The sequence below is a fragment of the Aethalodelphis obliquidens genome, unplaced genomic scaffold (assembly GCF_003676395.1).
Source record: "Aethalodelphis obliquidens isolate GAN/ISIS:26980383/991018 unplaced genomic scaffold, ASM367639v1 scaffold5, whole genome shotgun sequence".
Lineage (NCBI taxonomy): Eukaryota > Metazoa > Chordata > Mammalia > Artiodactyla > Delphinidae > Aethalodelphis > Aethalodelphis obliquidens.
This window is the reverse complement of record NW_020837949.1, coordinates 36,695,467-36,713,465: the sequence shown is the minus strand read 5'-3', so window position 1 is coordinate 36,713,465 and position 17,999 is coordinate 36,695,467. Positions and strand designations below refer to the sequence as shown.

Sequence of the window (17,999 nt, the reverse complement as noted above, 5' to 3'; positions counted from 1 at the left end):
GAATACTACTTAGCCATAAGAAAGAATGAAATTTTTCCATTTGCAGCAACATGGATGAACTTGGAGGGCATTATGCTCAGTGAAATAAGTCAGACAGAGAAAGACAAATACTGTATGATATTACTTATATGTGGGACCTAAAAAGTACAACAAACTAGTGAATATATATATATAACAAAAAGGAAGCAGACTCACAGATATAGAGAACAAACCAGTGGTTACCTGTGAGGAGAGGGAAGTGGGGAGGGGCAATACAGGGGTACAAGATTAAGAAGTACAAACTATTAAGTATAAAATAAGCTACAATGATATATTGTACAATACAGGAATACAACCAATACTTTATAATAACTATAAATGGAGTATAACCTTTAAAAATTGTGAATGACTATATTGTACACCTATAACTTATATAATATTGTACAGCAACTATACTTCAATTTTTAAAAATTCTTCTGTTTTCAATAATGGCAGTAGCAATGAAAAACAGATTAAATATTTAAAGTAACTTCTCTTAGGTCACAATAGTTGCTTGGAAGAATAAATTCTGATAATTATAACTGTTTAAATTCTCATTACTTTAATGAAACCTACTCATATTTATTGAGGCAGGTGTTGAAGAAGAACAGGTGAAATGGTTTATAATTTTCAAGGTTTCCATCAGACACATCTCCAATAGTTCACAGCTACAAAAGAATTCCTTAGTGGACAAAATTTCATTCAGTCAAATGGCCTATAGCTGGACCAATGTCCCGGGGTCTCAATTAAGAGTTGTTATTCTTCAGGGAACAAAGCCAGGAACAACGATCAACCTTTTGGCTCCCCTTTCCAAGTTCTTCCAAGGAATTTTTGGAAACTGATGTTGATGCCCGAAGAACAACAAACAACCTCCATTTGCAAGTGGAACAAAAAAACAGAAGCAGGTGGTCAAGTAGCTAAACTGGCAACGGTTCTAGCCAGTAGCTGGATGGCCTGACTTCAGTCTTGGCCAAGGTCACCAGTGACTCCCCAATGCACAGCTGTACAGTGGCCAGTCCTTCCTTTACAAGAAAATGCTTGTGCACCGCACTGAGAAGCCCGTGCACCACAACAAAGAGTAGCCCCCGCTCGCCGCAACTAGAGAAAGCCCGCGCGCAGCAACAAAGACCCAACTCAGCCATAAATAAATAAATACATAAATAAATACATAAGTATAAATTTTAGAAAAATGCCTGTGAAAGACAAGAAAAGGCATGGCTAAGAAAACACACACCTGAACATAGAATCTGCTAGTGTCATAATGGCCATTAGAAGATCAGCCCATTGATTTAAAATGCTCATGGCAAAAGAAGGAACAGCAAAGATGCACAGCAATTCTTGGTGGGGATGGGTAATTTATATTCAAGGAATTTATTTTAAGATATCAATCATCAAAACTGTCCCTCTGTCCATCCCTCACTCTTTGATCATCCTTTATACAGTTCATAGTTCCTTTTACGTGACTCTAGGACTTTGTACTGTTGCCTTGATCGCTGGTTCACACATACCTGAGCAAACTTAAGAAATTCCATTACCACACTCTGGGCCTTGATAGTTTCTTCAGGAAAAAAAAAAAAAAAAAGAGGTACAATTGACCTTTGAACAACAGGGCTTTGAACTTCACTGGTCCACACATGTGCAGATTTTTTTCAAATACTGCAGTACCATAGGGTCTGCAGTTGATTGAATGAATCAGCAAATTCCGAATTGCAGATATGGAGGGCCAGTTATAAATTATACTTGGATTTCTGATTGCACAGAGGGTCGGCACCCCTAACTCCTGCATTGTTCAAGGGTCAGCTGTACTAGACTAAATAATCACTACGACTTGTTCGAGCCTTTCCATTTCATCACGGTAAAATTAAAACATCTTGACTTTCTCCTATGCCAGCAAATTCCTCACCAGCCCCTCCTCACTCTCCATGACTCTACATAACAACTGTCCTACACTTTAAAACCTATTGACTAGGATGCATAATACAGTCATGATCATGGTTCACTTAAATTAAAATTTGAAAACCATACCACAGTTTTTTTTTTGCTTTGGGGTTTTTTTTTTTTGCAGTACGTGGGCCTCTCACTGCTGTGGCCTCTCCCGTTGTGGAGCACAGGCTCCGGACGCGCAGGCTCAGCGGCCATGGCTCACGGGCCCAGCCGCTCCGCGGCATGTGGGATCTTCCCAGACCGGGGCACGAACCCGTGTCCCCTGCATCGGCAGGCGGACTCTCAACCACTGCACCACCAGGAAAGCCCCATACCACAGTTTTGAATCATTGAATCCATCACACATTACATTCTCAGGCAGAAAAATACTACTCTTCATGAGTATTTGAAGATAACCTCTCAGTTTGGAATAAAACCTATCTGGTACTTCCTAGTAAAAAAAAAAAACCCAAGTATTAATCAAGTTTTAAATGCAACATTTTAGGCCCATCACACCCATTCTGGTGTCTGGATATACTGTTTGGAGCTGTATAAGTCAAAGTGTCCAGAGAAAGAGACTCATCAATTTTGGACGAACTGCCAGCACGGATACAAGATGTTCCTCTATAGACACGGTTAAGCAATACAAGGAATTAGGCAAGGTACGTGCTGCCCATGGCTGATGAAAAGAATAATTTATAATTCTACTTACAGCTATATTTGTAAATCACTGAAGAAGAAAATCAAGTACATCTGTTTTCCCCCATTTGGGTCAGAAGTCCATGAAAAATTGCAAGTTAACCATGTTGATCTGAAAAGAACCCAGTACCCTGGGTGGTCCTTTTTAGGAAGGTACACACACATACATTTATGTTATCACTATCACTCCAAAGCTATAGTTTTCCAAGTAAAACGTCAGTAACACAGTTTGAAGGATGAAATTTTATAAACCAAAATTAAGATGCCTCTTAGAACAAGCTCATTTAAGTCTTAGAAGGATTAAAATGAGAATTTTACAGCCCAAATATTTGATCTTTTAAAGGAAGCACTTTCAATGGAGGAAGATTATAAACTATTCTGTGGTTTATTCCAGGAAGAAATTTTTGAAAAATATGCCAATAGCTAAGGGATGTGGAATTAGGCAGATAAGTCTAAATTATGCATTTGTGAACCATTTCAGGCCCTTCCCTTATAGCCTTAGATGAGACTTTTGGCCTCTACTCCAAAGTACAAATCAAGACTGAGAGAAGCAGAAACTTTTATTTTTCAACTGCATCAATGGTCATAGCTGGGGAGACAGATCACCTCTGTGCTTCACCAACTCCAACTCGGGGAGCTGACCAGCACCAGCACTGGGTGGGTATCCCCTATAATAGGCACCCAGTAGAAGTTATATTAATCTGAACAGGCGAGCGACTCAACTAGCTACCACAGAGGCCATTAGCACTGCTTCCTGAAGCAGAGTTTCTTAGGCCTCTCAGGTCACTGATTTATACACAACCACTGTAAGTTCAATTATTACAATCTCCATCCCCATAAGCAAAGCAGAAGCAGCAAACTACAAGGAGGGAAGCGGCTACAAAAAGCGGCAAAGAAAATTCCAAGTGATAATCTGATAACAAAATGGGAAAGGAAATAAGTAAAAGGGCAAGGAAAACATTCAAAAATCATATATATTTAGGGTTATTTATTGTAGGAGCAAACTCTACTGATCTCAATACCTCCAAAGACATCACTATATTGCAGAATAAGAGATGCTTTCATAAATTATGATGATCTTGATTAATGACATGAAAGGTCAAGCTACATTCAGAATAGCTAAGAGGGAAAGGATAATTAACATGTTTTACAAAAATTTTCTTAAGACATATTTTTAAATTAGGGTGCTAAAGGGAGAAACTTAGGTATCCACGAAGCCTGATAAAATGCTTTAATCTAAGAAATGTTAGTAATCTAAGAAATGTTAAAGCCCAAAGCTCCCTATGAATAATTATATAGATATTGAGATACGCAGAAATGTTGTCAGCTACTGCCTCAGAGGATAGAATACTCAGAAGCAGTACCATATGTGCCAAAAGGGGTGTTTTTCCAGCACAATGCTCCAGTCAATTCTACCTTGAAACCACTGCCATGAATTTCAAATGTGATTTATCAATGTGCGAAATCTCTAGAGTCACAGTACCAAAAAAAGGCTAAACTGACATGAACATGGATTGGACCCCCTTTCACTAAATACCCACACCCCGACACCTTACTCTACAGGTTATGGGAAATAGTTTCAATTCTAAATGTTAGAGAAACTTTCACAAACAGTCCTGACCCTCCTTCACAGCAGATATTTTAGGATCACGTGCAAACAGCATAAGCTTCTGCACTTTCATATCACATTGGCAAGGCTGAATGGCTCACTTCTGATATTAATTTTCTCCTTTAATGGAAAAGTAACTAATCTATTCCCCATAAAGAAATAACTAATGAATACCATTATGACTCGCTTGAGAGAACAGACTAGCTATTGAAAAGAAAAACTATGTAAATGATAGCAATGAGAAAGTAGTCTGACCATGTCATATTCTATTTCACTAAATATAATCCATATAAATGTTTTTTTCTTTTTTTATATTCAATGTTTTTTTCTTTATCTTTAATATAACGTTTGATCATGGAAAATAACATAATGTTAAAAAGATGTAAGTTATAAAGCATGATAATGCCATGGAACACAATGAACAGACCACAGGATCCAAGAGGTAGATCTTTATCAAAAACCTGCATCATCCAGGTGCACCTCTCCCTGATCCCTGGCTCCTAAGGTGATTTGTTCACATCCACATAGAAATGTTCCCATATTATTATATTTGGAAAATATATTACCAAATATTTCAAACGATTCTTCTACCTGCCTTATTAGTTTGCTTGGGCTGCCACAAAAAAAAAAAAAAAAAAAAAAACCCACAGACTCTACGGCTTAAACAACAGAAATTTATTTTCTCACAGTTCTGAAGGCTGGAAGTCCAAGGTCAAGGCAGTTGGTAGGGTTGGTTTCCTCTGAGGTCTCTATCCTTGGCTTGCAGACGGCCACATTCTTACTGTGTCTTCACATGGCTGTCCTGTGCACGCACACCACTGGAGTCTCTGCATGCATCCCAATTTCCTCTCCTTATAAGGACACCAGTCAGATCAGATTAGGGCCCACTCTAAGACCTCATTTAACTTAATCATCTCTTTCAAGGCTCTGTCTCCAAAGACAGTTATTGATACATATTCTGAGGTACTGGGAATGAGGGCTGCAGCATATAAATTTTGGGGGGACACAATTCATCCCATACCACTGCCCAAATGAAATTCAAAGCAAATATTCCAGTAAGTTTCTGGTGCTGTGCATCTCAGTATTCTTCAAAGCAAGTTAAGGAAATGTCCCACCTAGAAGGCTAACATTCATTCGGCCACAAGAAATGCCCACAAGGGGCTTCCCTGGTGGCGCAGTGGTTGGGAGTCCGTCTGCCGATGCAGGGGACACGGGTTCGTGCCCCGGTCCGGGAGGATCCCACATGCCGCGGAGCAGCTGGGCCCATGAGCCATGGCCACTGAGCCTGCGCATCCGGAGCCTGTGCCCCGCAACAGGAGAGGCCGCAGCAGTGAGAGGCCCACGTACCGAAAAAAAAAAAAAGAAATGCCCACATAAACAATATAAGCACTTCCAGAATAAGAAAAATGTATCTCTTCTTTGTGGGCTTACTTTATGTGCCAGCCTCTCTCTTTGGGTCCTATAGTAGGTCCCTGTAAGTAGAGGGTTTTGACCAAATCTCTGAGATCTATCCTCTCTCTACCTCTGTTAGACAGCAAACCATTGGAAGCACGTGATCTCAAATAAAGGCCACGTAATGCCATTTCCAGTGTATGAAGAAAACAAGTGACTTTTAGTTCCTCACTGTCAGTGTTAGAAACAGAGGTAAAAATCAGGGCAGATTGCTCCCTCCAAAGCCAGGCTACGCTAATTAACTAAAATTACAGTAATTCACATTTTCAAGTGTTTATCTTCTGCAATAGAGATAAACTCATTAGCTTACAATCTATCGTTAAGTGGAAGAACCATAATACCAAATGGTGAATATTATACAATACTGTTACTAGAGAGAATACATCAAATATAGAAATAAAAAACACAAAGACAGAAGAATAAAAGAATAGACCTTAAAAAATAACAGTAGGTTATTTCTGGTGGTGGGATCACAGATAAATTTTGATCTCTCTTCTTTACACTTTTTGATAGTTCCACATTTTCATCCATGAAGTGTTAAATCTTATTTTCGGCTATATGGATGCACAGGTCAAAATGACAGCCTACTGTGCTGAAGGACCCTCATGGGTAGACCTTAGCCCAGACGACACAGTCTCATATCCAAACAAAATCTGGGAACTAGCAAGAAGCTTAATCACCTCCTGTGAGCCTTTCATGACAACCAGTCTGATCACATGGACATTTATCATTTCACTGATACAAAGACATCTGGCATGTCAACAGCTCAAAGGCCAACCAATGATTACCCAGAATCCAATGTAATCCCTCTGACATTCTATACATTTGCCTGATTAATTTAGTGTCAGATTTTTACAGGGATTCTGTTCAAAAACCAGGGAGGAAACTGCTAAAAAGCATGATCTCCCTTGTGCACTGTGCAAGAAAGAAACAGCAAAAGGGGTGACACCCCCCATGCCCCAATTTATAATTACTTTTCCATGTTTCAACACAACTGTTTCAACTCAAGGGAAGGAGGGAAATGTCACTTCTGGACAATAGCCCTTGTTGTACTAGATTATTTTCCATTGTCTCTTTCTAAAGACTTAGTGGCGAGGCAGCTGTCTTGTAGGCAGCAGGTCCTCTTAACCCGGATCCCTAAGGAATCACTTCCTAAAGAGATTAATAACAGAGCCAAACAGACGTGGCTTTGAAGCTTACACTGCTCTTTTAAAGGCAGGCAGCACTTAGTTCAAAAGGGTTCCACTGGGATCCAGTCTGGCTTTCCAGATAGTTATTAGTTGGGCAATATTTAGAAATCACCTGCTCCCAAAGGCTACCGAACACTCTGAATACACTACAAAGACCTGCCAGACACCCGAGTCATAGCTACACCGGCTGAGGGAAGGCTTGGAAACACCCAAGGGCAGGTGCTGGCCCAGCACAACCCCACAGCAAGACACTTTCCACTGGCAATTCCAAGTGGAAAATGGCCCCCAAGAAAGTTACCTGAGCAGCGTTACATCCAACAATACGGTGACCAAAATTAGTCAAGAGAGCAAGCAGGGTATCTGTACAACCTGACAACAGGGGGACTGGGCCTCCAGGAGCAAACCCAACAGGTGACCCACAGGACACCTCAGAGAGGACAGCTCTGGCCCTCCTAATGCAGGCTTTCCCCACCTCCCCTCCTCTACACCAATTCCCTCCTGGTTCTTCACCTCTGGCCTGCCAGGTATGGTTTGGACCAAGGCCAGGACCATGCCATCTGCAGACTCCCAGTCTTGACCAGCTGAAGCCCTTCAACCTTTCAGCTGGCTGGGAGAGACTGTGGGATCCCATCAGACATTAGTACACAATCTGAGATGGCCCCTATCATCTAAAAACAGAAACTGTTCACAGATGCAAGCATCATCTGGAAAAGACCGCCATGATCCTTGAATCGCACTCCGCCTTTCCTACCTTGATCTGTTCTCCCCCAAAGACCTTAATGACTGAGAAGCTCTTCCAACTCACTGCTAAAGGGTCAGCTGTGGACATTCCATCACAGAGAGGTATGTGGGTGCCGCGTTACACACAATCACAAACACACTGATTTTTACTTTTGCTAAAAGGACCCCAAAACCTTCTCTGTACCATCACACCAAACAATGACACACACACACACACACACACACACATCCATATATATGAAAGAAAGCATGATTTTAGGGAATAAAGGCAGGTCTTAAATAACAGCAATAATAATAATTATTATTATTACTATTTTAATTAGAAGTTTTCACCACCTCCTTAGGAGAGTAAAAGATGCTTCTCCCAGCACCTTCCTTCATGTGACCCTAAAGGGCTCCAGAGACTTGTAACATCTCCTGATTTTAAGGCTCTGTCACTTCCGTATTATATTCCAGGATGACTGGCACCTGGTTCTCACTAGATGATGCTTTATCTCAACGTTTTCCAAAAAGTTTTCGCTTGTATGTCTGCTAAAAGAACGATGACAACTATGTTTCCCCTTGCACATGTTTAAGTTGACACCTAAGGTTTTTCATCTCAAATTTCAATAGTTGAAAGAATCAAATTCCAAGGAATCATATAATGACATTTGAAACTTAAAGTGTAACATGATTCTCTAAAATGTATCCAACTGAATCAAAACACCAGAGCTATTTGCTATCTACCACTATTCATTAAAAAAAAAGCTGAGAAGCTCTTGTATAACAAAAATTTTCATTGTTCCTTATTCCCTTTGAATTTATATGTCCATTCCAGCATTCCCACAGAAATTTATCTTAATGTAAATATTTTTGTTTGAAAATTTTATGTCATTCTATCATATACCTCTGCAAATTAAGTATGAACAACATATATGCATAATTTACAGAAAATTTTATATATATGTAAATATCTTGTGGTCTCAAGAAACTTTAAAAATTTACATATAAATATAAATATTGTGTGGTGACAGGATCTTTTTAAATTTACATACATAAAAATACAAATGTGAATATCTAAGTTTCCTATAAGCATAAGCCTCATTTTTTTATCTGAATTGATGTACATTAGTTATTAGTTATATACAACTGATAAAACCATAAACATTATAATTTTATAAATGATTATTAAAATAAAAACTAGTTGTTAGAAATGCATCACTTAATGAGATGAATGAGCCACTTTTTCCAATTAAATTATGCATCTGTACATACATATTGCTAAAATGAGACAAAATTCAGCATTAGTTTTATTCCTATCTGGCTCTCCCCCTTTTTTAATCTAAAAGCTGAGAAATCTTCTTCACACAACTAACTACTTGGAAATTCAAATTTGTTGTAGTAATTTTCCTCAATAGTTTGAATTCCTTCTGGGACATATGCCAAAAACAATCTCAGGGTGATCTGTCATCAAAATTATTTTTAATGATCAACTGAAAACTCAATTAAGTCCTCTCTCAATTTGTGGAAAATAAAGGATTGGACGCCACCTGAATTGCAAAAGTATTTGTTATCCTGTCATTAGAGCCATTAATTTTCATCAACACCAACAACACTATTTCAATCATCCTTTTGTTTGGAACACAGGAGTTTTTCTACCTCGGGGTCTGAAGGGTCCCCTAGTAAGATTAGAGATGGGTGGGAGATTGGCCTTTCTCTTGTCCAGAGGTAGATCTATCAGGGAAAGGAGTACAGTGCGAAAGGAGACTACAGGTAATAAAGAAAGAACACATATGAAAGTTGAGATCTAGAAATAGATTCCCTGAAATCCACTCATACCCCTCACCACGACCTCATACTCATCAGTAGCCTATGGGTCCGTGAACCCCTGTCTGAAGATTTCCCCTTGACGCTGCAATGTGCTATTTGGTCATAACTTTGAAAACAACACAGGGCTGGGAGCTTTGTTCTTCACTCCTACAGTAAGGCAATTGTGTCTGCATCACCTCTCATTTTACCTTCCCATTATTAATAATACAAAACTTTTAATGGCTTTCAGTTTATTAGGGGAAAAAAGCTCATATAAACAATGCCCTTATTGGGCTTTTTCAGAATCAAAATAGAAAACCCTGTATTTTGTACAGACCAGCCAATTACTGTATTTGTTTTGTTTTGTTTTTGTCTTTGTTTTTGTTTTGCGGTACGCAGGCCTCTCACTGCTGTGGCCTCTCCCGTTGTGGAGCACAGGCTCCGGATGCGCAGGCTCAGCGGCCATGGCTCACGGGCGCAGCCGCTCCGCGGCATGTGGGATCTTCCCAGACCAGGGCACGAACCCGCGTCCCCTGCATCGGCAGGCGGACTCTCAACCACTGCGCAACCAGGGAAGCCCTGTATTTGTTTTTTTAACATCTTTATTGTCCAAATTATTTTTTTTATTTATTTTTTTACATCTTTATTGGAGTATAATTGCTTTACAACTGGTGTGTTAGTTTCTGCTTTATAACAAAGTGAATCAGTTATACATACACATATGTTCCCATATCTCTTCCCTCTTGCGTCTCCATCCCTCCCACCCTCCCTATCCCACCCCTCTAGGTGGTCACAAAGCACCGAGCTGCTCTCCCTGTGCCATGCGGCTGTTTCCCACTAGCTATCTATTTTACATTTGGTACTGTATATATGTCCATGCCACTTTGTCACAGCTTACCCTTCCCCCTCCCCATATCCTCAAGTTCATTCTCTAGTAGGTCTGTGTCTTTATTCCCTTCTTACCCCTAGGTACTTCAGGAGATTTATTTTTTCTTAGATTCCATATATATGTGTTAGTATACGGTATTTGTCTTTCTCTTTCTGACTTACTTCACTCTGTATGACAGACTCTAGGTCCGTCCACCTCACTACAAATAACTCAATTTCGTTTCTTTTTATGGCTGAGTAATATTCCATTGTATATATGTGCCACATCATCTTTATCCATTCATCCGATGATGGACACTTAAGTTGCTTCCATCTCCTGGCTATTGTAAATAGAGCTGCAATGAATATTTTGGTACATGACTCTTTCTGAATTATGGTTTTCTCAGGGATTATGCCCAGTAGTGGGATTGCTGGGTCATATGGTAGTTCTATATTTACTTTCTTAAGGAACCTACATACTGTTTTCCATAGTGGCTGTATCAATTTACATGCCCATCAACAGTGCAAGAGGGTTCCCTTTTCTCCATATCCTCTCCAGCATTTATTGTTTGTAGATATTTTGATGGTGGCCATTCTGACCGGTGTGAATTGATACCTCATTGTAGTTTTGATTTGCATTCCTCTAATGATTAGTGATGCTGACCATCCTTTCATGTGTTTGTTGGCAATCTGTATATCTTCTTTGGAGAAATGTCTATTTAGATCTTCTGCCCATTTTTGGATTGGGTTGTTTGTTTTCTTGATATAGAGCTGCATGAGCTGCTTGTATATTTTAGAGATTAATCTTTTGTCAGTTGCTTCGCTTGCAAATATTTTCTCCCATGCTGAGGGTTGTCTTTTCGTCTTGTTCATGGTTTCCTTTGCTGTGCAAAAGCTTTTAAATTTCATTACGTCCCATTTGTTTTTGTTTTTATTTCCATTTTTCTAGGAGATGGGTCAAAAAGGATTTTATTGTGATTTATGTCATAGTGTTCTGCCTATGTTTCCCTCTAAGAGTTTTATAGTGTCTGGCCTGACATTTAGTACTTTAATCCATTTCGAGTTTATTTTTGTGTACAGTGTTAGAAAGTGTTCTAATTTCATTCTTTTCCATGTAGCTGTCCACTTTCCCCAGCACTACTTATTGAAGAGACTGTCTTTTCTCCATTGTGTATTCTTGCCTCCTTTATCACAGATAAGGTGACCATATGTGTGTGGGTTTATCTCTGGGCTTTCTAACCTTTTCGATTGATCTATATTTCTGTTTTTGAGCCACTACCATACAGTCTTGATTAATGTAGCTTTGTAGTATAGTCTGAAGTCAGGGAGCCTGATTCTTCCAGCCCGTTTTTCTTTCTCAAGATTGCTTTGGCTATCCAGGGTCTTCTGTGTTTCCATACAAATTGTGAAATTTTTGGTTCTAGTTCTGTGAAAAATGCCAGTGGTAGTTTGATAGAGATTGCATTGAATCTGTAGATTGCTTTGGGTAGTAGAGTCATTTTCACAATGTTGATTCTTCCAATCCAAGAACATGGTATATCTCTCCATCTGTTTGTATCATCTTTAATTACTTTCATCAGTGTCTTATAGTTTTCTGCATACAGGTCTTTTGTCTCCTTTGGTAGGTTTATTCCTAGGTATTTTATTCTTTTTGTTGCAATGGTAAATGGGAGCATTTCCTTAATTTCTCTTTCAGATTTTTCATCATTAGTGTATAGGAATGCAAGAGATTTCTGTGCATTAATTTTGTATTCTGCTATTTTACCAAATTCATTGATTAGCTCTAGTAGTTTTCTGGTAGCATCTTTAGGATTCTCTATGTATAGTATCATGCCATCTTCAAACACTGACAGCTTTATTTCTTCTTTTCCGATGTGGATTCCTTTTTCTTCTCTGATTGCTGTGCCTAAAACTTCCAAAACTATGTTGAATAACAGTGGTGAGAGTGGGCATCCTTGTCCTGTTCCTGATTTTAGAGGAAATGGTTTCAGTTTTTCACCATTGAAAACGATGTTGGCTGTGGGAATATCACATATGGCCTTAATTATGTTGAGGTAAATTCCCTCTGTGCCTACTTTCTGGAGAGTTTTTATCATAAATTTGAATTTTGTCGAAAACTTTTTCTGCATCTATTGAGATATGGTTTTTATCCTTCAGTTTGTTAATATGGTGTATCACATTGATTGATTTGCGTATACAGAAGAATGCTTGCAGTCCTGGGATAAACCCCACTTGATCATGGTATATGATCATTTTAATGTGCTGCTGGATTCTGTTTGATACTATTTTGTTGAGCATTTTTGCATCTATGTTCATCAGTGATATTGGTCTGTAGTTTTCATTTTTTGTGACATCTTTCTCTGGTTTTGGTATCAGGGTGATGGTGGCGTTGTAGGGAGTGTCAGGGAGTGTTCCTCCCTCTGCTATATTTTGGAAGAGTTTGAGGATAGGTGTTAGCTCTTCCCTAAATGTTAGATAGAATTCGCCTGTGAAGCCATCTGGGCCTGGGCATTTGTTTGTTGGAAGATTTTTAATAACAGTTTCAATTTCAGTGCTTGTGACTGGTCTGTTTATATTTTCTGTTTCTTCCTGGTTCAGTCTCAGAAGGTTGTGCTTTCCTAAGAATTTGTCCACTTCTTTCAGGTTGTCCATTTTATGGGCATATAGTTGCTTGTCGTAACCTCTCATGATCCTTTGTATTTCTGCAGTGTCAGTTGTTACTTCTCTTTTTTCATTTCTAACTCTGTTGATTTGAGTGTTCTCCATCAATTTTGTTTATCTTCTCAAAGAACCACCTTTTAGTTTTATTGATCTTTGCTACTGTTTCCTTCATTTCTTTTTATTTCTTATCTGATCTTTATGATTTCTTTCCTTCTGCTAACTTTGGGGGATTTTTGTTCTTCTTTCTCTAATTGCTTTAGGTGTAAGGTTAGGTTGTTTATTTGAGATTTTCTTGTTTCTTAAAGTAGGATTGTATTGCTATAAACTTCTCTCTTAGAATTGCTTTCCCTGCATCCCATGGGTTTTGCGTCATCGTGTTTTCATTGTCCTTTATTTCTACGTATTTTTTGGCTTCCTCTTTGATTTCTTCAGTGATCTCTTGGTTATTTAGTAGCGTATTGTTTAGCCTCCATGTGTTTGTATTTTTACAGTTTTTTTTCCTGTAATTGATATCTAGTCTGACAGTACTTTGGTCGAAAAAATACTTGATGTGATTTCAGTTTTCTTAAATTTACCAAGGCTTGATTTGTGACCCAAGATATGATCTATCCTGGAGAATGTTCCATGAGCACTTGAGAAGAAAGTGTATTCTGTTATTTTTGGATGGAATGCCCTATAAATATCAATTAAGTCCCTCTGGTCTTATGTGTCATTTAAAGCTTGTGTTTCCTTATTGATTTTCATTTTGGATGAACTGTTCATTGGTGAAAGTGGGGTGTGGAAGACTCCTACTATGATTGTGTAACTGTCGATTTCCCCTTTTATGGCTGTTAGTATTTGCCTTATGTATTGAGGTGCTCTTCAATATTTGTGTTGGGTGCACAAATATTTACAATTGTTATATCTTCTTTGATTGATCCCTTGATCATTATGTCTTCTTTGTCTCTTGTAATAGTCTTTATTTTAAAGTCTATTTTGTCTGATATGAGTATTGCTACTCCAGCTTTCTTTTGATTTCCATTTGCATGTAATATCTTCTACCATCCCCTCACTTTCAGTCTGTATGTTTCCCTAGATCTGAAGTGGGTCTCTTGTAGACTACATATATACGGGTCTTGTTTTTGTATCCTTTCAGCCAGTCTGTGTCTTTTGGGTGGAGCCATTAATCCATTTACATTTAAGGTAATTATCGATATGTATGTTCCTATTACTGTTTTCTTAATTGTTTTGGGTTTGTTTTCGTAGGTGTTTTCCTTCTCTTGTGTTTCCTGGCTAGAGACATTCCTTTAGCATTTGTTGTAAAGCTGGTTTGGTGGTGCTGAATTCTCTTAACTTTTACTTGTCTGTAAAGGTTTTAATTTCTGTGTCGAATCTGAATGAGATCCTTGCTGGGTAGAGTAATAGTGGTTGTAGGTTTTTGCCTTTCATCACTTTAAATATGTCCTGCCACTCCCTTCTGGCTTTCAGAGTTTCTGCTGAAAGATCAGCTGTTAACCTTATGGGGATTCCCTTATATGTTATTTGTTGATTTTCCCTTGCTGCTTTTAATATCTGTTCTTTGTATTTAATTTTTGATAGTTTGATTAATAAGTGTCTTGGCATGTTTCTCCTTCGATTTATCCTGTATGGGACTCTCTGCCCTTCCTGGACTTGACTATTTCCTTTCCCACGTTAGGTAAGTTTTCTACTATAATCTCTTCAAATATTTTCTCAGACCCTTTCTTTTTCTCTTCTTCTTCTGGAACCCCCTATAATTCGAATGTTGGTGTGTTTAATGTTGTCGCTAAGGTCTCTGAGACTGTCCTCAATTCTTTTCATTCTTTTTTCCTTATTCTGCTCTGCAGTAGTTATTTACACTATTTTATCTTCCAGATCACTTATCCGTTCTTCTGCCTCAGTTATTCTGCTATTGATTCCTTGTAGAGAATTTTTAATTTCATTTATTGTGTTGTTCATCATTGTTTGTTTGCTCTTGAGTTCTTCTAGGTCCTTGTTAAACATTTCTTGTATTTTCTCCATTCTATTTCCAAGATCTTGGATCATCTTTACTGTCATTACTCTGAATTCTTTTTCAGGTAGACTGCCTATTTCCTCTTCATTTGTTGGGTCTGGTGGGTTTTTACCTTGCTCCTTCATCTGTTGCATATTTCTCTGTCTTCTCATTTTGCTTAGCTACTGTGTTTGATGCCTCCTTTTCGCAGGCTGTAGGTTCATAGTTCCCGTTGTTTTTGTTGTCTGCCCTCAGCTGGTAAAGTTGGTTCAGTGGCTTGTGTAGGCTTCCTGGTCGAGAGCACTGGTGCCTGTGTTGTGGTGGGTAGGGCTGTATCTTGTCTTTCTAGAGGGCAGGGCTGCATGCTTTGATGTGTTTTGGGGTGTCTGTGAACTTAGTATGATTTTAGGCAGCCTCTCTGCTAATGGGTGGGGTTGTGTTCCTGTCTTGTTAGTTGTTTGGCATGGGGCATCCAACACTGGAGCTTGCTGGCCATTGGGTGGAGCTGGTCATAGCATTGAGACAGAGATGTCTGGGAGAGCTCTTGCAGATTGATATCACATGGGGCCCAGAGGTCTCTGGTGGTCCAATGTCCTGAACTCAGCTCTCCCACCTCAGAGGCTCAGGCCTGACACAGGGACGGAGCACCAAGACCCTGTCAGCCTATGGAAGAAGGCATTTCCACTCAAACGAATCTTTTAAAATGAATATTCAGTATTTACTGTATGATATATTCTCCATTGCAAGTGTGCACTCAGGTCAAGGGAGGTGTAAGCTTTACAACCAAGAACTCAAGTGCACGACCAAGAATGCTGTTGGATCAAAATGCTGGTGTTACCTCCTACTATCTTTTAATTACAGCACTTTTTACCCTCCGGAGTCTTCTAACCACCAAGTCCTGCTCAGTAACAATGTTGGAACTGTCTCATTACAGTAAGCTGTCTCCTGAGTACCTACTTCTTTAACCAAGTTCATTTGCTCTGAGAGCACAGTACTCAGTGCTGAGACTGCACTTAAAGACAAAAGTAAGTTTAGTGATTGTTGTTGGTTGTTTGTTTAACAAAATTGCTGCACAGATGCTGATCATCTAGGTGTAAGCAGCCTGCTATACCATTTTGCATCAAGACCTTGGGTACGGTCATCCTTTTGGGAACTAGGTTGCCCTAGATTATAGAGACAGTGAGGTGGGGTGAGGGTAGGAGGGAAGAGAGTTCTCCTGCCAACCAACTTCCAATTCCAGTCTTTACTGTCAGACAATTAAGCTCCTGGGCACATAATCACAGTCAGACCAAGTAGTTAGGCAAAGACAGTGGGAATATGTGTTGTCCCTAAGAAGTGACGCCTGTCTTGCAGTTAAACACACCAGGCCACAATCAGGACAGGCTGAGGGATTTGTTACGAGTTTATGCTCAGGAATCAGACAACCCCGGGTGCAAAGATTGGTATCATCCCTTACTTTACCTGTGACTTTACCTTGGTCAAGCAACCTTTCCAAACCTTAGACAGCTCTCCTGAAATACAGGGATGATATTAATAGCACCTACTGTGAGAAGTAGACAAGGTAATAATCCATTTAAAAGCACTTAACCCATTGACTGACAAATAGAATTACTCATTTAGCAGTAGCTATTATTGTTAAGCAAAATATTCTTACATATTTGCAAACCAATTTTTCTTAAAATTAATTCATAAATGATATGTCAAATACAATAGGGGAATATTGATTTTTTTTTCACAGAAATTTGAAATAAGCCCTTTCACAAGATTAAAAAAAAAAAAAAAGTCACCCTTTTGGGGAAATCCAGATCTTTATCAACATGACATTAGGTTTGCTTAAAAGAAAGGATACCTGCTTTACGGAAATTCTGTTCTTCTCCATGCTCTGGGGACACCTCTTGGCTGCCACCAGCCGTCATCTGCTTAGCATAAGCTGTGTGTGTGTGTGTGTGTGTGTGTGTGTGTGTGTGTGTGTGTGTGTGTGTGCGCGCGCGCATGCTTGTACATTCAGGCATGCACACACATATCCTAAGACACTCATCCCCTGGGACTTTCAAAGTGATAGTAAAACAGCTGTGGAACCATGGTCAATCCAATAAACAAATTGTTTTAAGGAGAATCCCAAAATGCTTACTGATGCCAGAAGCGTTCTCTCATTCCCTAAGACCTTTCTAAAGACTGCTTCTGGTCTCATCTTCCTTCATCACATTTATAGATGAAATGCAACACAGTATTATAGTCATGGATGCATTAAAAGTTGCCGTGTTTCTGCTTCAAGATGTAAGGAGGAGCCTGGTCATATCACTCGCCTATGTACCTACAAAGTGAAGCTTATGGTATGCCTTTCTGCTTATTTAATTGTGAATGGTCCTAAGTCATTCTATAACATAAATGAATAAAGAGCTTTCCCAGAAGAGATTCAAGGAGGGGAGAAGACAAGACATTAGCAAGGGAGTGAGGGAGATGTGAGAGAGAAAATCAGCAGCTATAGTACCTCTGTCTCCCAGCCATACCCATTCAAAAGACTCACTTAGTAAAACTTTTCAACTTCTCTGCTTCCAGCCTCTACAATTTAGCCAGGAACAGAAACACCTACCAGAAGGAAACTGCAGAGAAACACTGGCAAAAGAGCTGAACTGAGAATATACCACCTCCTCCTATCAATCTGCAAGTACCAGATACACACATCATACTCTGAGTCCCAGCCTTACAAAGGAGCTGCCTGAACTACAATGACAAGGACATCATTTTGTTGCTGCTAGCAGCTGGTCATGTGGAAATGATTCACTTGCATGCTTTGAAAAAAAGTGATCCAAGAAATAAAAATAAATTTTCTATCCATCATGCATCACACTTCCCTTTAATCGTCCCTTTCATTCTCAGTTCAGAACCACAGAAGAGCTCACACATGGAATATACGTGCAAAGAGCAGCAGACTGCTTAACTAGAGGCTTTTGTAAGATCTCAATACACTTACCGATCCACAAGAAATCAGGACAGTATTCATTATAAAGGTTACCTGAAAGATGCAGCAACTTCAGACATAAAATGAACCTATGATGGT

At 39.2% G+C, this 17,999-nt stretch overlaps 1 protein-coding gene and 1 long non-coding RNA gene across 2 annotated transcripts in view; one reads left to right on the top strand and one right to left on the bottom strand.

The window, feature by feature from the left end:
* DOCK4 (dedicator of cytokinesis 4) overlaps positions 1 to 17,999 on the bottom strand; it is a 480,421-nt gene that overhangs the window by 434,475 nt on the left and 27,947 nt on the right. The gene's annotated exons all lie outside the window — the stretch shown is intronic.
* On the top strand, positions 409 to 16,529 carry LOC113618210 (uncharacterized). The gene is made up of 4 exons (XR_003431922.1): positions 409 to 1,820; positions 4,630 to 4,635; positions 12,445 to 12,447; positions 16,519 to 16,529. It is a non-coding gene; the product is annotated as an uncharacterized LOC113618210 (long non-coding RNA).